At 49.0% G+C, this 23247-nt stretch overlaps 1 non-coding gene across 1 annotated transcript; it reads left to right on the top strand.

The window, feature by feature from the left end:
- Positions 1-8817: 8817 nt before the first annotated feature.
- On the top strand, positions 8818-8890 carry trnat-ugu (transfer RNA threonine (anticodon UGU)). The gene has a single exon. It is a non-coding gene; the product is annotated as a tRNA-Thr (tRNA).
- Positions 8891-23247: the final 14357 nt, after the last annotated feature.

Consider the following 23247-nt stretch of genomic DNA (forward strand, 5'->3'; position numbering starts at 1 on the left):
TAGGACTGCGGGAGGAAACCGGAGTACCTGAAGGAAACACACGCAGACACGGGGAGAAAGTGCAGACTTCGCACAGACAGTCACCTGAGGCCGGAATTGAACCCAGGTCCCTGGCGCTGTGAGGCAGCAGTGCTAACCACCGTGCCACCCCAGCTGTGCCACCGTGTCTCACCCCACTGTGCCATCGTGCCGCCCCAAATTTATTAACTTTATTTCAATTCCACAAGCTGCCCTGGTGGGATTTGAACTTACGTCCTGTTAAGACCCAGGCTAGAAACTCCCAAGGTGTTTTATGCAGTTAGCCTAGACCCTAATCTTTACATTTTGCTTTTGGCATTAGGGTGAGCATAAGGTGTTTCACTCGAGGTATGATTCAAGTAAACCAATAGGGAGCTTTTATTGAACAAACTTTATTTAAGAGTGCAGTTAAAGTATAATAAAAACAATTCGCATAACTTTTACCAATTACAAGATTCAAACATGATACAGCATAAACAGCTAGCTATCTCTGATGTTCCAAGTCAAACAACGTCCCACAGACCTGCACCACATTCTCGACTGGGCACAAAAAGCAAGTATGCTCACGTGATGCTGGATTCTGCAGCTTGTTAACAACTGCTGTGATTTGGCCTTTTGAACATTGGAACAAATCCCTAAGACTTCCCAGTCCTGAAACTTTCAGCACACCTCTGGAGAGAGAGAGAGAGATACTGTTTTCTCTCTCAAGCCCAAACAGTATCTGAGAAAAATGAAACTAAAATCTCAGATTTTTCTGTGGGAAAAAACCTGTCCCCGGGCATCACCTGACCTGTTAATCATCCGCAAATCAAGCTCCACTCAGCAATCCCCAAAGGATTATAAAACTCCAGGACACTGCATTCGGCCAGATTCGAAATAATCATTATATCAATGATACTGCTTCAGTAAGAATTAGAGGACACCAGTCGCAGACATCACTGTGCCGACAACTTCCAGCGCCTGCTGGAAACATCCTGCAACATAATTAAGATGCCTTTCTTAAAGGCACAGTCCCATCACAATGCTCAGAGTTTGTGCCTCTGGATTCCGAGTCCGGTGATGTTCCCACTCCTCTGAAAGTGTGATGAAGGGAGGGGATGATGGAAGGGGAGGAGTGAGAGAGCAGGAGAAGCAATGAGGAGGGAGGCTCCGTGAGGAGATGCTGGCAGTTTTAATGATCACAATTGGTCCGTTAGTCTTCACCCTCTCCCCCATTCTTCAGTCTGTGGCTTGGTGTTCACTGGATCACTCTGAACATCAATGAATTGGTCCAACGTTCATTCCCACTTTCCTTCTCTCCCTCTCTCTATTCACCAATCACTCCATTTCCCGCACACTATCTTTCCCACACTCTCTTCACCAACTCCTCCCCCTCTCTCAATCTTTCTCTCCCCACTCCCCCATCCCTCACTTATCAACCAGAGCAGGTAGATACAGAATTCAACCCTGACTCCGTACACTCACCTCGTCAAATTTCAGCCATAGAGAGAGAGAGAGAAAGAGAGAGAGACAGAGAGAGAAAAAGAGAAAGGCATAGAGAGAGCGAAAGAGAGAGAAACTGAGAAAAACAGAGAGAGAAAAAGGGAGAGAGACACAGAGAGAGAGGAAGGGAGAGAGACAGAGAGAGAAAGAGACAGAGAGAGAAACAGAGAGCGAGAGAGAGAGAGAGAAAGGGTGGAGAGACGGAGAGAGAGAGAGAAAGGGAGAAAAATGGACAGAAACAGAGAGAGAGGGGGAGAGAGCAAGGGAGAGAGACACACAGAGAGAGAGAGAGGGGAAAATGGAGAGAGACAAAGACAGAGAAAGAGAGAAAGGGAGAGACAGAGAGAGAGAGAAAAACAGAGAGAGAAAGGGAGGAAGAACGAGAGGGAGAAAGGGAGGGAGAGAGAGAGAAAAAAAGGGAGAGAGACATGAAGGTTGGGAATGAGTCCCTCATTCTCCCCCCTCCCTGTGGGAGCGACTCCCACATTCTCCCCACTCCCTGTGGGAGTGAGTCCCACATTCTCCCCACTCCCTGTGGGAGTGAATCCCACATTCTCCCCACTCCCTGTGGGAGTGAGTCCCACGTTCTCCCCACTCCCTGTGGGAGCGAGTCCCACATTCTCCCCACTCTCTGTGGGAGTGAGTGCCACATTCTCCCCACTCCCTGTGCGAGCAAGTTCCACATTCTCCCCACTCTCTGTGGGAGTGAGTCCCACATTCTCCCTACTCCCTGTGGGAGTGAGTCCCACATTCTCCCCACTCCCTGTGGGAGTGAGTCCCACATTCTGCCCAGTCCCTGATAATGATAGTCCTGCTCTATTCTTAAGTGGAATAATAACTTTTTTAAGGGAATGCATGGAAATACTTGGGAATGAAAGGTTCACAGGACCATACGGAAAGATTTGATTTGATTTGATTTATTATTGTCACATGTATTGGGATACAGTGAAAAGTATTGTTTCTTGCGCGCTATACAGAAAGAGCAAACCATTCATTGGGAAGGAAAGGAGAGTGCAGAATGTAGTGTTACAGTCATAGCTAGGGTGTAGAGAAAGATCAACTTAATGTGAGGTAAGTCCATTCAAATGTCTGACCACAGTGGGGAAGAATCTGTTCTTGAGTCGGTTGGTATGTGACCCCAGACTTTTGTATCTTTTTCCCGACGGAAGAAGATGGAAGAGAGAATGTCTGGGGTGTGAGGGGTGACTGATTATGCTGGCTGCTTTTCCGAGGCAGCGGGAAGAGAGAAGGAGTCAATGGATGAGAGGCTGGGTCGCGTGATGGATGATGAGTAAGGTAGAAGTGGGACTAATTGGATTGCTGTGCCTTAGAGCCAGCACAAACAAGGTGGGCAGAATGGCCTTGTCCCATACTATATCATGCTCAGATTTTTCGCTAATAATAACATCCCAAATGCCGATTTAATTCTGAGCTCCTTATCAGAAACATTGTTGTTCTAATCGAAGGTTGTAGTTTCAGTCTGTATCTGACCTCTGCTGGTGTTGATTCTTACACACATCAATCTAACTGAACATTCCACATTCCTGCTTTCAATCTCTGAGGTGGTGGTGAAGGATATGTGATTGTTTGTCTTGTATTTTTAACCGATACCTCATCCGCTGGCCACACCCTCCCCCCGTTTTCCGGTCTGTGGTTTGGTGTTTACTAGATCACTCTGAGCATCAATGGATTGGTCCAGCGTTCATTCCCACTTTCCTTTTCTCCCTCTCTCTATTCACCAATCACTCCATTTCCCACACGCTATCTTTCCCACAAACACTCTCCTCACCAACTCCTCTCCCTCTCTCGATCTTTCTCTCCCCCCTTCCCCCATCCCTCACTTATCAACCAGAGCAGGTAGATACAGAATTCAATCCTGATTCTAAACACTCACCTAGTCAAATTTCAGTTAGAGAGAGAGAAAAAGAGAGAAAGGGAGAGACATTGAGAGACAGAGAGAGAGGGGGAGAGAGAGAGAGACAGGGAAAGAGACAGACAGAGAGAAAGGGAGAGAGAGAGATAAAGGGAGAGAGACAGAGAGTGAAAGAGAGAGGAGAGAGAAACGGAGAGAGAGAGACAGAGAGAGAGAGAAAGAGAGAGAGAGAGAGAAACGGAGAGAGACAGTGATGCGCATCAATTGGACACGAGGCACAAAGCTTCGGTAAAAGAAGGCTTTTATTAACTAACAATGGAACTATCAGAACTTTAACACACTATCCCAGACTGAAGGGGTCCCGTCCGAGCAGGGACTCTTATACCTCTCCCAGGAGGCGGAGCCCGACTGGGATGTGCCACAACAGTAACAACCACAGGTGTATCAATCCCACCCTAGCCCAACAACAACATTAGAACAATCCCACAGTGGGAACCAACGATGGTTCACCACAGACAGAGAGCAAGAGGGAAGGGGAGAGACAGACAGACAGAGAGAGGGAGAGAGAGACAAAGAGAGAGAGAGGGAGAGAGAAAAGGAGAGAGAGATTTCCAGAAGGCGTTCGATAAGGTGCCTCACAAAAGGCTGCTGCAGAAGATTGGGGTACATGGAGTTAGGGGTAAGGTGTTGGCGTGGATTGGGGATTGGCTATCTAACAGGAAGCAGAGAGTTGGGATAAATGGGTGCTTTTCTGGTTGGCAGTTGGTGACCAGTGGCGTGCCGCAGGGATCGGTGCTGGGGCCTCAATTGTTTACCATTTACATAGATGATCTGGAGGAGGGGACTGAATGTAGGGTATTCAAGTTTGCTGATGACACAAAGGTGAGTGGGAAAGCGAATTGCGTGGAGGACGTGGAAAGTCTGCAGAGAGATTTGGATAGGCTGAGCGAGTGGGCGAGGATCTGGCAGATGGAATATAACATTAGTAAATGCGAGGTTATCCACTTTGGAAGAAATAATAGTAAATTGGAATATTATTTAAATGGAGAAAAATTACATCGTGCGACTGTGCAGAGGGATCTGGGGACCTTGTGCACGAATCGCAAAAACTCAGTCTGCAGGTGCAGCAGGTGATCAAGAAGGCGAATGGAATGTTGGCCTTTATCGCGAGGGGGATAGAATATAAAAGCAGGGAGGTCTTGCTGCAACTGTACAGGGCACTGGTGAGGCCGCAACTGGAGTACTGTGTGCAGTTTTGGTCCCCTTATTTGCGAAAGGATATATTGGCCTTGGAGGGAGTGCAGAGAAGGTTCACCAGGTTGATACCGGAGATGAGGGGTGTGGCTTATGAGGAGAGATTGAACAGATTGGGTCTGTACTCGTTGGAGTTTAGAAGGATGAGGGGTGATCTTATAGAGACATATAAGATAATGAAGGGGCTGGATAGGGTAGAGGTGGAGAGATTCTTTCCACTTAGAAGGGAAACCAGAACTAGAGGGCACAGCCTCAAAATAAGGGGGGGGGGCCGGTTCAGAACAGAGTTGAGGGGGAACTTCTTCTCTCAGAGGGTAGTGAATCTCTGGAATTCTCTGCCCATTGAAGTGGTGGAGGCTTCCTCGTTGAATATGTTTAAATCACGGGTAGATAGTTTTCTGATCGATAAGGGAATTAGGGGTTATGGGGAGCAGGCGGGTAAGTGGTAAGTGGAACTGATTCGCTTCAGATCAGCCATGATCTTGTTGAATGGCGGGGCAGGCTCGAAGGGCCAGATGGCCTACTCCTGCTCCTATTTCTTATGTTCTTATGAGACAGAGAGAGAGAAAGAGAGACAGAGAGAGAGAGGGAGAGAGAAAGGAAGAGAGACAGAGAAAGAGAGACAGAGAGAGAGGGAGACAGGGAGAGAGAGGGAGAGAGACAGAGAAAGAGAGAAAGGGAGAGACAGACAGAGAGAAGGGGAGAGAGACAGAGAAAGGAAGAGAGGCAAAGAGAGTGAGAGAGAGAGAAAGGGAGAGAGACAGAGAGGGAGATAGAGAAAGGGAGAGAGACAAGAAAGAGAGAGACAAAGAGAGAGAGAGAGGGAGAGAGAGAAACAGAGCGAGACAAAGGGAGACAGAGAGAAAGAGAGAGAAAGGAAGGGAGGATAATCCCAGCTCTGAAATTTGGAAATTGAGTTAGTATCTCACAGGGAAAGCTGCAGGCTGCGAGGGAAGATCCCCCTCTGACACTAACCCTGGAGAACAGGACCGCTCTCTCCATTTCTCTGTCTATTCACCTGCTTTCTCCCCTCAGGTATCCTCTCTCGCTTCCCCACACCTCTTTCTGTTCTTTGATCTCCCTCCATGTTCCCTCTCTCTCTCTCTCTCCCTCTCATTACTGCTTCCCTCTTCCCTCTCTCTCAGTCCATGACCACCCCGTCCAGCCCCTACACCACTCTCCCCGAATAATGTCTTACTCAACCTAATCCTACCTTCCAGCTCCCAGTCAGAACTGGACAAGGAGCCAGTGCGAGAGGGAAACGAGGTGAATTTATTCAGGAAGAAAGCAAATATAATAGAATTGCTCAGGAACAGGCCATTCAGCCCATCTGCACTGTGCCACTGTGCCAGTGTCCCACATTGGGGTGGCAAGATGGCACAGTGGTTAGCGCTGCTGCCTCACAGCATCAGGGACCCGGTTCAGTTCCTAAATTGCGTCACTGTCTGTGTGGAGTTTTCACGTTCTCCCCGTATCTGCGTGAGTTTCCTCCGGGTGCTCCGGCTTCCTCCCACAGTTTGAAAGATGTGCTGGTTAGGTGCATTGACCATGCTAAATTCTTCCTCAGAGTACCCGAATAGGCGCCGGAGTGTGGCGGCTGGGGGATCTTCACAGTAACTTCATTGCAGTGTTAATGTAAGCCTACTTGTGACATTAATAAATAAACCTAAAACTTAACTTCAACTGACACCTACCACTCTGTGTAAAAAAACTTGCCCCTCACCTCTCCTTTAAACTTTCCCCCTCTCACCTTCAGTGTGTGCCCCCTTACTGCCTGTTACACCTCCATACTTACCTTCAGTGACTGGTGTCCGTGGACACCCAAGTCTCATCGCACACTTCCCTCTCATAATTTATGGCCATTCAGATAGTAATCGACTATCCCGTTTTTGCTATCAAAGTGGATAACCTCACATTTATCCACATTACGCTGCAGCTGCCATGCAGATGCCCATTCACTCACTCAGCCTGTCCAAATCACACTGAAGCATCTCTGCATCCTCCTCACAGCTCACCCTCCCACCCAGCTTTAAATCATCTGCAAATTTGGAAATATTACATTTAGTTCCCTGATCTAAATCATTAATATATATTGTGAATAGCTGGGGTCACAGCGCAGATCCCTGCAGTACCCCACGAGTCACAGCCTGCCATTTGGAAAAAGACTCATTTATTCCTAATCTTTGTTTCCCGTTTGCCAACCAGTTTTCTTTCCATCTCAATATACTACCCCCCAAACCCATGCACTTTACTTTTACACAGTAATCTCTAATGTGGGACTTTGTCGAAAGCCAAATAAGTCCAAATAAACCACATCCACTGGCTCCCTCTCGTCAACTCTACTAGTTACATCTTTAAAGAATTCCAGTGGATTTGCCAAACATGATTTCCCCTTCATAAATCCATGCTGACTCTATCCGATCCTGCCACTGTTTTCCAAGTGTTTTGCTATAAAATCTTTGATAATGGCTCCCAGAATTTTCTCCACTACTGATGTCAGATTGACTGATCTATAATTCCCTGTTTTCTCTCTAAGTCCCTTCTTAACTAGTTGGCTGCATTAGCTACCCTCCAATCTGTGGGAACTGTTCCAGAGTTGATAGAATCTTGGAAGATCACTACCAAAGCATTCACCATTTCTTGGGCCATTTCCTGAAATACTTTGGGATGTCGATTATCAGGCCCTGGGATTTATCGGCCTTCAATCCCATCAATTTCCCCAACACCATTCCTCTACTCAAACTGATCTCCGCCAGTTCCTCCCTTTCATTAAACCCTTTGTTCCCCAACATTTCTGATATCTTGTGTCCTCTTTTCTGATGACGAACCAAAGTACGTATTCAGTTGGTTCACCATTTCTTTGTTCCCCTTCGAAAATTCCCCTGTTTCTGACTGTAAGGGACCTAAATTTATCTTCACAAATCTCTTTCTCCTCACATACCGATAGAAACTTTTACACTCAGTTGTTATGTTCCCTGCCATCTTACTCTCACACTCTCTTTTTCCCTTCTTAATCAATCCCTTGGTCCTCCTTTGCTTAATTCTGAACTGCTTTCAATCCTCAGGTCTGTTGTTTTTTTCTGGCTTATTTATAGAATAAAATCCCAACAGGCCTTTCAGCCCATTGAGTCTGTACTGACCACATCCCACCCAAGCCCTATTCCCGTAACGCCACACGTTTACCCTGCAAATCCTCCTGACTCTCGGGTCAATTTAGCATGGCCAAAAAACCTAACCTACACATCTTTGGGAGGGAACCCACACAGACACAACATGCAAACTCTACACAGACAGTGACCTAACCAGGAATTGAACCCAGATCATCTAGTGATTATGAAGCAGCAGAGCTAACTACTGTGCCATCATGCATTCTGTATGCAGCTACCTTGGATCTAATACTATCTCTAACTTTCTCCATGAGTCACAGTTTGACCACCTTTCCCGTTTAACTTTTAAAATAACAAACACCAAATAGAGAGAAAGAGAGAGAGAGAGACAGAAGGAAAGTTAAACAGAAAGAGTGAGAAAGAGAAGGAGAGAAAGACAAAGATAGACAGAATGAAAAAGAGAGAGAGAGAGAGAGAGAAGCAAAAGGCAGAGAGCAGCAAACTAAAAGGCAGGAAGATTTAAAAAGGCAAGGAAAATGGTGAAGATACAGAGAGTGACAGAAAGAAATGAGAGAGAAAAAAGAAAGAGAGATTGATGGAACGAAGAACAAAGAACAGTACAGCACAGGAACAGGCCCTTCAGCCCTCCAAGCCTGTGCCGACCATGATGCCTGCCTAAACTAAAACCGCATGCACTTACGGGGTCTGTATCCTTCCATTCTATTCATGTATTCATCTAGTTGCCCCTTAAATGCCGCTATTGTACCTGCTTCCACCACCTCCCCAGGCAGCGCATTCCAGACATTCACCACCCTCTATGTAAAAAGTTTGCCTTGCACATCTTCTCTAAAGCTTTCCCCACACACCTTAAACCCATGTCCCCGAGATGGAGATAGAATTGCCTCAGGAAGGTTTATGATATGAAAGGTTTATGATATGTCTTGCTGTTGTAGGCAGGTGAATATTGAAGTGACTGAGGTAGGTGTGTGGGGAATGAGTCACTATTTCTGAGTTTAATTGATTTCCACATCATTGTTCAAACATACAGTACTAACTGGGAACACCCAACAATGCAGTGTAACTGGCTCCATAGCTCAGGGGTTAGAGCACTGGTCTTGTAAACCAGGGGTCGTGAGTTCAAATCTCACTGGGGCCTGTCAACTTTTATCAAGTTTTTAAATGTGAAAATATTCAGGTTGCAGTAAACAACAAATCTGACCCAACAGGTTGTCTCCTTCCCCATTTCTATCGACCTGCTCTCCATCCCATTCTCATCTCTCACTGGGAGTCGAACCCGGAGCTTTTGGCTCAGAGGCAGGGATCCTATTGCCACTGCACTGGGGGACCTCCCCTCCTCTCCATATTCTACATTCTGAGGTAACTGTTTAATTCTAAAACCGAGAGGATGATTCAAATATTTCAATAATAAAACCAATGAAAGAACGGCTGAATTCAATATTTGCTAGTAAATGATCATTTCGCAATCAACCGTTAGGTTGTGAAAATGTTGACATTTTCATAGATCATAGAATCCCTACATTGCAGAATGAGGCCTTTTGGCCCATCGAGTCCGTACCGACCACAATCCCACCCAAGCCGTATTCCCCTAACCCCACGCATTTACCCTGCTAATCTCCCCAACACTAAGGGGCAATTTAGTATGGCCAACCAACCACACCCGCACATCTTTGGAGTGTGGGAGGAAATCGGAGCACCCGGAGGAAACCCATGCAGACATAGAGAGAATGTGCAAACTCCACACAGACCCAAGGCAAGAATTGAACCCAGGTCCCTAGCGCTGTGAGGCAGCAGTGCTAACCACTGTTATTGGGGTCATTTAGGGGTCATAGTCATAGTTTGAGGATCAGGGGTAAACCTTTTAGAACTTAGGCGAGGAGAACTTTCTTCACCCAGAGGGTGGTGAATGTGTGGAATTCACTACCTCAGAAAGTAGTTGAGGCCAAAACGTTGTCTGATTTTAAGAAGAAATTAGATTTTGCTCTTGGGACTAAAGGGATCAAGGGATATGGGGGAAGGGGGGATCAGGATATTGAATTTGATGATCAGCCATGATGATAATGAATGGTGTGGCAGGCTTGAAGGGCCGAATAGAACATAGAACATAGAACATTACAGCGCAGAACAGGCCCTTCGGCCCACGATGTTGCACCGACCAGTTAAAAAAAAACTGTGACCCTCCAACCTAAACCAATTTCTTTTCGTCCATGAACCTATCTACGGATCTCTTAAACGCCCCCAAACTAGGCGCATTTACTACTGATGCTGGCAGGGCATTCCAATCCCTCACCACCCTCTGGGTAAAGAACCTACCCCTGACATCGGTTCTATAACTACCCCCCCTCAATTTAAAGCCATGCCCCCTCGTGCTGGATTTCTCCATCAGAGGAAAAAGGCTATCACTATCCACCCTATCTAAACCTCTAATCATCTTATATGTTTCAATAAGATCCCCTCTTAGCCGCCGCCTTTCCAGCGAAAACAATCCCAAATCCCTCAGCCTCTCCTCATAGGATCTCCCCTCCATACCAGGCAACATCCTGGTAAACCTCCTCTGCACCCTCTCCAAAGCCTCCACATCCTTCCTGTAATGTGGGGACCAGAACTGCACACAGTACTCCAAGTGCGGCCGCACCAGAGTTGTGTACAGTTGCAACATAACGCTACGACTCCTAAATTCAATCCCCCTACCAATAAACGCCAAGACACCATATGCCTTCTTAACAACCTTATCTACTTGATTCCCAACTTTCAGGGATCTATGCACACATACACCTAGATCCCTCTGCTCCTCCACACTATTCAAAGTCCTCCCGTTAGCCCTATACTCAACACATCTGTTATTCCTACCAAAGTGAATTACCTCACACTTCTCCGCATTAAACTCCATCCGCCACCTCTCGGCCCAACTTTGCAACCTGTCTAAGTCTTCCTGCAAACTACGACACCCTTCCTCACTGTCTACCACACCACCGACTCCAATGGCCTATCCTGCTTCTAGTTTCTATGTTTCGATGTATTGAAGAATTCCACTGCTTTGGGTTGGTCAGAATTATTCCTGATAAAAAGACTGCCCAAGGATTTATCACAACCAATCCACTATTTTGGAGGTCAAATAAGCCAAACTCACAACCGCTACCATCCAGAAGGACAAGGGCAGCAGATACCTGGGAATACCTTCACATGGAAGTTCCCCTCCGAGTCACTCACCATCCTGACTTGGAAATATATCGGCCGTTCCTTCACTGTCGCTGGGTCAAAATCCTGGAACTCCCTCCCTAACAGCACCTACACATCAGGGACTGCAGCGGGTTCAAGAAGACAGCTCACCACCACCTTCCCAAGGGGCAGTCAGTGATGGATAATAAATGTTGGGCCCAGCCAATGGTGCCCACATCCCGTTAATGAATTAATTTGATGGTAAACTGGACATTTGAATGAAGGCAAATGGAATACCATGGTTGATATGGGGGGGGCGTGGAATTTAACAGCAACCGGTGTGGAAGCGATTGTGAGCCAGACTTGGATTGTCGTGTCTGCTGTAGGAATGGGGAAGGATACTGGAGAGGGAAATGTGAACATCCTTAGAACGATATTGGAAACCATTGCTTGTAGAGGTGAAGAACGTCTCAAAATCAAATTCATGACAGAAAATTGTGGGGGCCAGTTAGCCAATCAGGGACCCCTCTGGGCAGCGGGCAAGAGGGCGTGGATGGTTCAAAAACCAATGCTGAATCATGGAGTTCTCAGATGCAACGTGATTTACAGTACGGGCTGTAACAGCAGTGGTTGTTTCTATATTTACATCCCATGTATTTTATTCAGTAGCACCATGACTGCAGTGTAGAGTCCCGGTAACGCCAGTGTTAATAGGCAGACCCATATATGGTTAATCGTAAATGACGGTGAGTCGGAAAGATACTGCTTTGCCACAAACCCTTCTCTCCTCCTTCAGTTTCTACCTCGTTCCTCCAGAGATTACAGGGAAATAAGTAAACATGGATTTGCTGCTGTTATTTGCTCATACTGGGCCGGACATTTACCACCCCGCCCTGCCCTGCCCACCACGGGCAAAGAGCCGTTGACCTTGGGCGGGATTTGCGGTTTCGAGATGAGTGAGGCTGTGGACTCCCGCTATTGGAGTTGGTGGTGAGGAGCAGATTTGACGTCAGCTCTACTTTCCTCTTCTTTATTCTTTCCCGGGAGATGGTCATCTCTGGCTGGGCCCAGCATTTATTGCCCATCCCTAATTGCCCCTTGAGAAGGTGGCGGTGAGCTGCCATCTCGAACCATGTGCATCGACTGACAGTTTGGTACACCTGGCTCAGTCACTTCAGAGAGCTGTTAGGAATCAACCACATGTTTTTCTTTGTTTATTCTTTCAGGGGATATGGACGTCACTGGCTAGGACGGCATCTTTATTGGCCTTCCCTAATCTCCTGAATCACTTGTGGGACTGGAGTCACGTGTAGGCCAGACTGGGGAAGGTGCATGTACGCTGGTCCCTTAAAGTGGCAGGACAGATGGATAAAGTGGTTAATAAGACTTAGCAGAGGTGTAGAGTTTAAGAGCAGGGAGGTTATGCTGGAACTGTATAAAATGTTGATTATTGAATCATGGAATCCCTACAGTACAGAAGAAGGCCATACGGCCCATCGAGTCTGCACTGACCACAATCCTACCCAGGCCCTATCCCCGTAACCCGATGTATTTAGCTTGCTAATCCCCTTGACACTAATGGTCAATTGAGCATGGCCAATCAACCTAACCCATACATCTTTGGACTGTGGGAGGAAACCGGAGAACCCAGAGGAAACCCACGCAGACATGGGGAGAAGGTGCAGACTCCACACAGACAGTGACCGAGGCCGGAATTGAACCTGGGTCTCTGGCGCTGTGAGGCAGGGACCCAGAATATTGTACACAGCTCTAGAATCCACATTATAGGGGGGATGTGATAACACTGGGAAGGGCGTAGAGGAAGCTCACCAGGATGCTGCCAGGGCTGGAGAGTTTTAGTTATGAAGAGAGATTGGGTAGACTGGGGTTGTTTCCTTTGGAGTAGAGGAGACAAGAGAGGGACAAGATTGAAGTGTATAAAATTGACAAGCATAGATAGCCAGGAAGAAAATTTTCCCCTTGGTGGAGGGATCAATAACCAGAAAGCATAGATTTGAGGTGAGGAGTAGGAGGTTTAGAGGGGATGTGAGGTAACGTTTTTTCACCCAGAGGGTGGTGGGAGTCTGGAACCTGCTGCTTGGAAAGATGATGGAGACAGAGACCCTCGTAACAATTAAGAAGCATTGAAATGCGCATTTGCGATGTCAAGGCATACAAGGCTATGGACCAAGTGCTGGAAATTGGAATAGAATAGTCAGGTGATTTGTTTCTGACCAGCACAGACATGATGGGCCAAAGGGCCTTTTCTGTGCTGTCCACCTCTATGACTCTACGACAGCAGATGATTTCCTCCCCTAAAGGGCCTTAGCGAACCAGATGGGTTTCTTTATTCCCAACAATCGATGATAGTTGTCAGGGTCGCCGTGGATGAGATGAGCTTTCAATTCTATGTTTTTATCAATTAATCAAACTTGCGTGATTGAGACACAGATGATTGCCTCCAACTCTGTACAGCAGCATGCATGGGCCCTAAAGTCAGAGAGCACTGGCGAAAGAGTCTATTCTGTTCCACTGTCTCTGAAGAATGTCTGAAAAATGTCAAAGCGTCCTCTGGGATCTCCAAATCCCATGGTGGCGCAGTGGTATTGTCACTGGACTAGTAACCCTGAGACTCAGGGTAATGCTCTGGGGACGTGGGTTCAAATCTCGCCACGGCAGGTGGTGGAATTTGAACTCAATAGAAACAAGATGAGGAATTAAGAATCTACTAGAATCATAGAATCCCTACAGTGCAGAAGGAGGCCATTTGGCCCATCGAGTTTGCACCAACCACAATCCTACCCAGGCCCTATCCCCATAACCCCATGCATTTTCCTTAACTAGTCTCCCTGACAATAAGGGGCAATTTAGCACGGCCAGTCCACCCAACCCACACACCTTTGGACTGTGGGAGGAAACCGGAGTACCCAGAGGAAACCCACGCAGACATGGGGAGAACATGCAGGCGCCACACAGACAATGACCCAAGGCCGGACTTGAACCCGGGTCCCTGGCGCTGTGCCACACCAAATTATTGGACTAGTACACCTGAGACCCAGGGTAATGTTCTGGGCACCCAGGTTTGAATCCTGCCATGGCAGATGTTGGAACTTGAATTCAATAGAAACAAATTCTGGAATAAAGAATGTCCTGATGACCATGAAATCATTGCCAATTGTCGGAAAAACCCATCTGGTTCACTAATGTCCTTTAGGGAAGGAAATCATACCTGGTCTGGCCTACATGTGACTCCAGACACACAGCAATGGGTTTAACTCTCAACTGCCCTCTGAAATGGCCCAGCATGCCACACAGTTGAAGGACAATTAGGGATGGCAGCAAATGTTGGCCCAGCCAGCGATGCCCACGTCCCATTAAGGAATTTTCAAAAAGTTATCACCATTCTGAGGATCAGAGAAGAAAATGTGTTCAACAACAACTTACATTTATATAAGGAAACATGTTGAATGTAGAAAAACCTCACAACAAAACAGCCTGATAACATAATAATTGACCCCCAAGCTCCATGAGGAGATATTAGGGACAGGTGACCAAAAGGTTGGTCAAACAGGTCAATTTGAAGGTGCATTTTAAAGAAAGATAGAGAGAGAGCAACATATAGGGAGTGGTGGAGAGGTTTAGGGAAGGAATTCTAGAGCTACATAGTACATAGCAAAGATCAAGAACAAGAATGTGACATCACAGGAACAGTTCACTGAAAATATTTGGCGCGTACTTTATAGTTTCACACAGACACAAGGAGAATGTGCAAACTCCACACAGACAGTGACCCAAGCCCGGAATCGAACCCAGGTCCCTGGAGCTGTGAAGCAGCAGTGCTAACCACTGTGCTACCGTGCCATTCCTCATGTACAAAGAGATAATGAGCACTAGCAGTAAGGCAAATTCAAATGTCGAGAAACTGACCATCAACGATGTACTAAAATTCATGATCGCCAATGACATGTGTTCCATTTATGCTAACCTGTCCACATTGTACCACATTTTTCTGACCTTACCAATAACTAGCGCAGTTGCGGAACGATCCTTTAGCCGGCTGCAACACATAAAGTCCTACCTTCACTCTACAATGGGCGAGGATATATTGTCTGGGTTAGCTTTGGTCTCCATTGAAAGACAGTTGGCTACTGAGGTAGATTATAATAAAGTAAGAGATAACTTTGCTAGAATGAAGCCTAGACCGAAGAGGCTGTTGTAGTTGCTTCAAACCTTTTTCATATTGCTTCCTCTTGTTTTCATTTTACGTTTAAAATGTAAAACAAATAAATAACACATGTGTTTTTATTATGTTTCAATTTTAAATACAAAATAAAAATGTATAATGAATTTAAAATTATTTGGTATGCGTTGTGGCACCTTTTTTATGTGTTGGCTCCCCCTAACTTTGGAACCTGGCTACGCCCCTGGCCATCGTGCCCTCCTGGCTAGATACTGGTGTTGGTTAGTTGTGACTGGTTACTGAATGTTGGCGGAGTGAAAGGATTGTCTGAACTATAACTGGTTGATTGGATGAATGATGGGCGAATGTTGCAGACCAGTCAGGACTGAGTTGATGTGGTCAATTCTGGAGGGACTCAGTAACAGAGAACGACCTCTGTAGCCAGTGAGACGAGACATCGTAAGAGGATTTATTTCACATTTCTCTTCATCTGCAACATTTCATGTTCCAGATTGTCGATTGCATGAAAAAGACATAAATACTGAAGACATTCCAGGTAAATAATTTAAAAAATCACTCCGTAAAATCATCTTCAATTTTCCTGTGGTTTATTAAGTTGAGAACTGCAGAGAAGAAGAATTGGCAACATCACCTCTCGAATACATCAGAATATAATCCTCCCTGTGAGACTGGGCCCCAAAGGGAGGTGCTGCACTATCAGAGGGTCAGAACAGAGGGAGTGCTGCATTGTCAAGGGTCAGTGCTGAGGGAGTGCTGCACTGTCAGAGGGTCAGAACAGAGGGAGGGCTGCATTGTCAGAGGGTCAGTGCTGAGGGAGTGCCGCACTGTCAGAGGGTCAGTACTGAGGGAGTGCTGCACTGTCAGAGGGTCAGTACTGAGGGAGCGCTGCACTGTCAGAGGGTCAGTACTGAGGGAGTGCTGCACTTTTAGAGGGTCAGTACTGAGGGAGTGCTGCACTGTTAGAGGTCAGTACTGAGGGAGTGCTGCACTCTCAGATGGTCAGTGCTGAGGGAGTGCTGCACTGTCAGAGGGTCAGTACTGAGGGAGTGCTGCACTGTCAGAGGGTCAGTACTGAGGGAGTGCTGCACTGTCAGAGGGTCAGTACTGAGGGAGTGCCGCACTGTCAGAAGGTCAGTACTGAGGGAGTGCGGCACTGTCAGAGGGTCAGGACCGAGGGAGCGCTACTCTGTCAGTGGGTCAGTATTTAGGGAAAGCTGCACTGTCAGTGGGTCAGTACTCAGGAAGCGCTGCAATTTCAGAGGGTCAGTACTGAGGGAGTGCTGCACTGTCAGAGGGTCAGTACTGAGGGAGTGCTGCACTGTCAGAGGAGCAGTACTGAGGGAGTGCTGCACTGTCAGTGGGTCAGTACTCAGGAAGCGCTGCAATTTCAGAGGGTCAGTACTGAGGGAGTGCCGCACTGTCAGTGGGTCAGTACTGAGGGAGTGCTGCACTGTCAGAGGGTCAGTACTGAGGGAGCGCTGCACTGTCAGAGGGTCAGTACTGAGGGAGCGCTGCACTGTCAGAGGGTCAGTACTGAGGGAGTGCTGCACTGTCAGAGGGTCAGTACTGAGGGAGTGCCGCACTGTCAGAGGGTCAGTAGTGAGGGAGTGCTGCACTGTCAGAGGGTCAGTACTGAGGGAGTGCTGCACTGTCAGAGGGTCAGTACTGAGGGAGCGCGCGCTGTCAGAGGGTCAGTACTGAGGGAGTGCTGCACTATCAGAGGGTCAGTACTGAGGGAGTGCTGCATTGTTAGAGGGTCAGTACTGAGGGAGTGCTGCACTTTTAGAGGGTCAGTACTGAGGGAGTGCTGCACTGTTAGAGGTCAGTACTGAGGGAGTGCTGCACTCTCAGATGGTCAGTGCTGAGGGAGTGCTGCACTGTCAGAGGGTCAGTACTGAGGGAGTGCTGCACTGTCAGAGGGTCAGTACTGAGGGAGTGCTGCACTGTCAGAGGGTCAGTACTGAGGGAGTGCTGCACTGTCAGAGGGTCAGTACTGAGTGAGTGCTGCACTGTCAGAGGGTCAGTACTGAGGGAGTGCCGCACTGTCAGAAGGTCAGTACTGAGGGAGTGCGGCACTGTCAGAGGGTCAGGACCGAGGGAGCGCTACTCTGTCAGTGGGTCAGTATTTAGGGAAAGCTGCACTGTCAGTGGGTCAGTACTCAGGAAGCGCTGCAATTTCAGAGGGTCAGTACTGAGGGAGTGCTGCACTGTCAGAGGGTCAGTACTGAGGGAGTGCTGCACTGTCAGTGGGTCAGTACTCAGGAAGCGCTGCAATTTCAGAGGGTCAGTACTGAGGGAGTGCCGCACTGTCAGTGGGTCAGTACTCAGGAAGCGCTGCAATGTCAGAGGGTCAGTACTGAGGGAGTGCTGCACTGTCAGAGGGTCAGTACTGAGGGAGTGCTGCACTGTCAGAGGGTCAGTACTGAGGGAGTGCTGCACTGTCAGAGGGTCAGTACTGAGGGAGTGCTGCACTGTCAGAGGGTCAGTACTGAGGGAGCGCGCGCTGTCAGAGGGTCAGTACTGAGGGAGTGTCGCACTGTCAGAGGGTCATTCCTGAGGGAGTGCTGCACTATCAGAGGGTCAGTACTGAGTGATGCACGATTAATTCACTCGGGAGGCTGGATCGTACCCGGGAAATAAAGGCTTTTATTAGCAACAAGAATAGAGCATACTGCTTAACAATACAATCCCAGACTAAAGGGTCACTAGGAAGTGCAGTGACCTTTATACTCCTATAGGAAGCCGGAGTCAACCGGAGTGTACCACAGAACAATGCCAACAGGTGGAACACCCCAACCCTAACCCCAACAGTAACAAGAGTAACATATGTACAAGTACCCATAGTGATAACCATCTATGGTTCAGTAGCCATAGTGATAACCATCTATGGTTCACCACATTCACCCCTCCTTTAAAAACAAAGGCCGGTGGGGCAAAAAAACAGTACGAACTGTCCATATATTCACAAGTTCAGTCGTATCGGAGGTCCGCACCGTCTCTGCGACCTCCGCAGCACTGGCGGTAGCGCCGGTTCTGGTGACCGTGGTGTCCCTCTCTCCAAGGTGGTGTCCAGTGACTCCTCCAGTTCCTCGCGGACGGGTGGACCTCGAGATGGTGACAATCTCCTGGACTCAGGCAAGCTGTACACGGGAGTAAGAGGATTAAGTGGTGGTCCCGATACTGCCCGCGCCGTGTCAGGAGTGGAGATAAAGGGCAAGGGGTCCCTAACCAGGGGTGCAGGAGCGACGGGGGTTACCAGGTCCCCTGCAGGCGCCAGATCTCGGATAGAGACCGTGTCCTCTCGCCCGTCAGGATATGCTACATAGGCATATTGAGGGTTGGCGTGGAGGAGATGGACCTGTTCAACCAAAGGGTCGGACTTGCGGGTCCTAACATGCCGCCGCAGGAGGACAGGTCCTGAGTACGTCAACCAAGACGGTAATGAGGTCCCAGAGGAAGACTTGCTAGGGAAGGTAAACATCCGCTCATGTGGGGTAGCATTGGTTGCCGTACACAGGAGGGACCGGATTGAATGGAGCGCATCAGAAAGAACCTCTTGCTAACGGGAGACTGGAAGACCCCTAGACCTTAGCGCCAGTAAAACAGCCTTCCAGACTGTACCGTTTTCTCTTTCGACCTGCCCGTTACCCCTGGGGTTGTAACTCGTAGTCCTACTTGAGGCAATTCCTTTAGATAGCAGGTATTGCCTCAATTCGTCGCTCATAAACGACAAACCCCTATCACTGTGGATATAACTGGGGTAGCCGAACAGGGTAAAAAGACTCCGCAGGGCTTTGATGACCGTGGCAGCGGACATGTCAGAACAGGGAATGGCAAAAGGGAATCGGGAGTACTCGTCAACCACGTTGAGGAAGGACACATTCCGATCTGTCGAAGGAAGGGGGCCCTTGAAATCAACACTCAGTCGTTCAAAAGGGTGAGTGGCCTTAATGAGGTGTGCCCTGTCAGGTCGGTAGAAGTGCGGCTTGCATTCAGCACATACCTGGCAGCTTCGAGTTATCGACCTGACATCCTCTATGGAGTAGGGCAGATTCCGGGCCTTTACAAAATGGAAGAGCCGAGTGATCCCTGGATGGCAGAGATCATTGTGGAGGGCCTGTAGCTGGTCCTCCTGCACACTGGCACATGTTCCACACGACAGGGCATCTGAGGGCTCATTGAGCTTCCCCGGACGGTACATGATATCATAGTTGTAGGTGGAGAGTTCGATTCTCCACCTCAAGATTTTATCATTCTTAATTTTACCCCTTAACGTGTTGTTGAACATGAAGGCCACGGACCGCTGGTCCATGAGCAGGGTAAATCGTTTTCCAGCTAAATAATGGCGCCAATGCCGTACGGCCTCCACAATGGCCTGAGCCTCTTTTTCCACAGAGGAGTGCCGAATTTCAGGGCCTTGGAGGGTGCGAGAGAAAAAGGCGACGGGCCTGCCCGCCTGGTTAAGTGTGGCGGCCAGGGCGAAATCAGACGCAATACTCTCCACCTGGAAGGGGATGGACTCATCGACAGCGTGCATCGTGGCTTCCGCGATGTCAGCTTTTATCCCTTCAAAGGCTAAGCGAGCCTCTGCTGTCAGGGGAAAAGAGGTAGATTTTATGAGCGGACGGGCTTTGTCTGCATAATTGGGAACCCACTGTGCGTAATACGAGAAGAAGCCTAAGCATCTTCTCAGTGCTTTGATGCTAGTGGGTAGGGGAAGTTCAAGGAGGGGACGCATACGGTCTGGATCGGGGCCGATGACCCCGTTTTCCACCACGTATCCGAGGATTGCTAGGCGGTGCTTGTTGAATACACACTTCTCCCTGTTATAGGTCAGATTCAGGCGAGACTGGGCGGCACGGTAGCACAGTGGTTAGCACTGCTGCTTCACAGCTCCAGGGTCCTGGGTTCGATTCCCCGCTCGGGTCACTGTCTGTGTGGAGTTTGCACATTCTCCTCGTGTCTACGTGGGTTTCCTCCGGGTGCTCCGGTTTCCTCCCACAGTCCAAAGATGTGCGGATTAGGTTGATTGGCCAGGTTAAAAAATTGCCCCTTAGAGTCCTGAGATGCGTAGGTTAGAGGGATTAGTGGGTAAAAATATGTGGGGGTAGGGCCTGGGTGGGATTGTGGTTGGTGCAGACTCGATGGGCCGAATGGCCTCCTTCTGCACTGTAGGGTTTATATGATTCTATGAGACGCAGTGCGTAAAAACTTCTGGAGGTTGGCGTCATGGTCCTGCTGGTCATGGCCGCAGATAGTGATGTTGTCCAGGTACGGGAAGGTAGCCCGTAGCCCGTTTTGGTCCACCATTCGGTCTATCTCACGCTGGAAGACCGAGACCCTATTAGTGACGCCAAAAGGGACCCTTAAGAAGTGGTAGAGACGGCCATCCGCCTCAAAGGCCGTGTATTTTCGGTCCTCTGGGCGAATGGGGAGCTGGTGGTAGGCTGACTTCAAGTCGATGGTGGAGAACACCCGGTACTGCGCAATCTGGTTGACCATGTCAGATATGCGCGTGAGAAGGTACGCGTCCAGCTGCGTGTACCTATTAATGGTCTGACTATAGTCTATGACCATCCGGGGCTTGTCTCCAGTCTTAACCACCACGACTTGCGCTCTCCATGGGCTAGTGCTAGGTTGGATGATCCCTTCCCTGAGGAGCCGCTGAACCTCAGATCGAATAAAGATCCGATCCTCAGAGCTGTAACGCCTGCTCTTAGTTGCGATGGGCTTGCAGCCTGGCACGAGATTTTCAAATAAAGAAGGCGGGGTAATTTTGAGTGTCGAGAGACTGCACGTGGAGCGCGCTGGGCAATTTGGAGGCTGCTGTTCTCCCACTGAAAGTGGAGGGAGTGGCCCATCGTACTGCAGGGTCACACTCCTCAGGTGGACCATAAAGTCTAGTCCCAGGAGTACCGGAGCGCAAAGGTGCGGTGACACGAGGAGCCTGAAGTTCTCATAAACTGTGCCCCGCACCGTTAGAGTTACCACGCAGCTCCCAAGAACAGTAACAGATCGGGACCTCGACGCCATAGAGATTGTCTGCCTGACAGTTTGTACTCGGAGAGCGCACCGTTTCACGGTATCCAGATGAATGAAACTCTCCGTGCTCCCGCTGTCAAACAGACAATATATCAGGCGTCCGTTTACCTCTATGTCCATCATGGACTTGTCGAGTCTGTGAGGCTTGGCCTGGTCCAGGATGATTGACGCCACCGTTGAATCTTGAGTGCAACTGCAGGCAGCTGAGATGGTCGATGATGAGGACCCCTGCTGGTCGTCTGCGGCCGGTGTCGACCAAAATGGCTGCGCCCATGGATCGCACGTGGCCGATGGCGTTGAAAGTGGCGGCACCCGCAGGTCACACGTGTCTTGCATCGTCGTCATCAGGAATGGCGGCGCCCGTGAATCGCACGTGGTTGAAGACATCGACGAAGCTGGTGACGAGGAGACGGATCCTGGGGAGTCACACGCAGCACTGCTTGGCTTCGAAGGGGGCTTCGCTCGGCACACTTTAGCATAGTGCCCTTTCTTTCCACAAGCGGAGCAAAATACCGTCCTGGCCGGACATCTCTGGCGAGGGTGCTTCGCCAATCCACAGAAATAGCACCGTGGGCCTCCTGGAGCTGCCGCAGCCGTCAGGTCCGAGGTTGAAAGCACGATCGCGCAGTTCCTAGGAGCCGCCGGGTAGAGTTGAATCGGTGGCTGTACTTGCCACGATGTTCCCACATGGTCGGTGGGGTAAGTTTCAAGACTTCTGGAGGCTGTTTCCATCGCATCAGCCAATTCCACCGTCTTAGCTAGGTCTAAGTTACCTTGCTCTAGCAGCCGCAGGCGAATATAGGATGAGCCGATTCCTGCCATGAACGCATCTCGGATCAGATCGTTAGTGTACTGAGTGGCCGACACTGGCTTGCAATTGCAGGCTCTGGCGAGCTGCTGAAGTTCGCGCAGGTACTGTCCCGTCGTTTCGCCGGGCTGCCGCCGTCGAGTGGCTAGTAGGTGACGAGCATGAATCTCGTTTGGCGGTTTATGGTACAGCTTCTTGAGTAATTCGATGGCCTCTTTGTAGTCTTGGGAATCACGGATTGTTGCATACACAGTGTCGCTTACCCTTGTGTGGAGGACCCGCAATCTGTCGGCGTCATTTTGGACTGCTGTTGAGGCGTCGATATAATCTTGGAAACACTTCAACCAATGGTCGAAAGTGTTCGACGCTCCAGCGGCACGCGGATCTAAGGTTAGCCGATCGGGTTTTAACATCTGCTCCATGTTTTTTTTTCAAAACAAAAATTGTTGCTAATAAAATTGATGCGTGATTAATTCACTCGGGAGGCTGGATCGTACCCGGGAAATAAAGGCTTTTATTAGCAACAAGAATAGAGCATACTGCTTAACAATACAATCCCAGACTAAAGGGTCACCAGGCAGTGCAGTGACCTTTATACTCCGATAGGAAGGCGGAGCCAACCGGAGTGTACCACAGAACAATGCCAACAGGTGGAACACCCCAACCCTAACCCCAACAGTAACAAGAGTAACATATGTACAAGTACCCATAGTGATAACCATCTATGGTTCAGTACCCATAGTGGTAACCATCTATGGTTCACCACACTGAGGGAGCACTGCACTGTCAGAGTGTCAGTACTGAGGGAAAGCTGCACTGTCTGTGGGTCAGTGCTGAGGGAGTGCTGCACTGTCTGTGGGTCAGTGCTGAGGGAGTGCTGCACTGACAGAGGGTCAGTACTGAGGGAGTGCGGCACTGTCTGTGGGTCAGTGCTGAGGGAGTGCTGCCTGACAGAGGGTCAGTACTGAGGGAGTGCCGCACTGTCAGAGGGTCAGTACTGAGGGAGTGCGGCACTGTCAGAGGGTCAGTACTGAGGGAGTGCTGCACTGTCAGAGGGTCAGTACTGAAGGAGTGCTGCACTGTCAGAGGGTCAGCACAGAGTGGGCGAATGTCACTTCCTTGTGAAACGTCGAAGGGCCACTGTAGAGGACTCATCCTCGGTGACGATGTCCGACTGTGACTCCCCGCCACCTCCATCTCCATTTCTCGTCGAGTTCCGGTCGACTTCTCTTGGGCTTTCTGTGGGTGGAGTTTCCCATCTGCAGGCCGATGTCTAAGGTGCCAA

This window comes from Mustelus asterias, chromosome 20 (assembly GCF_964213995.1).
Source record: "Mustelus asterias chromosome 20, sMusAst1.hap1.1, whole genome shotgun sequence".
NCBI lineage: Eukaryota > Metazoa > Chordata > Chondrichthyes > Carcharhiniformes > Triakidae > Mustelus > Mustelus asterias.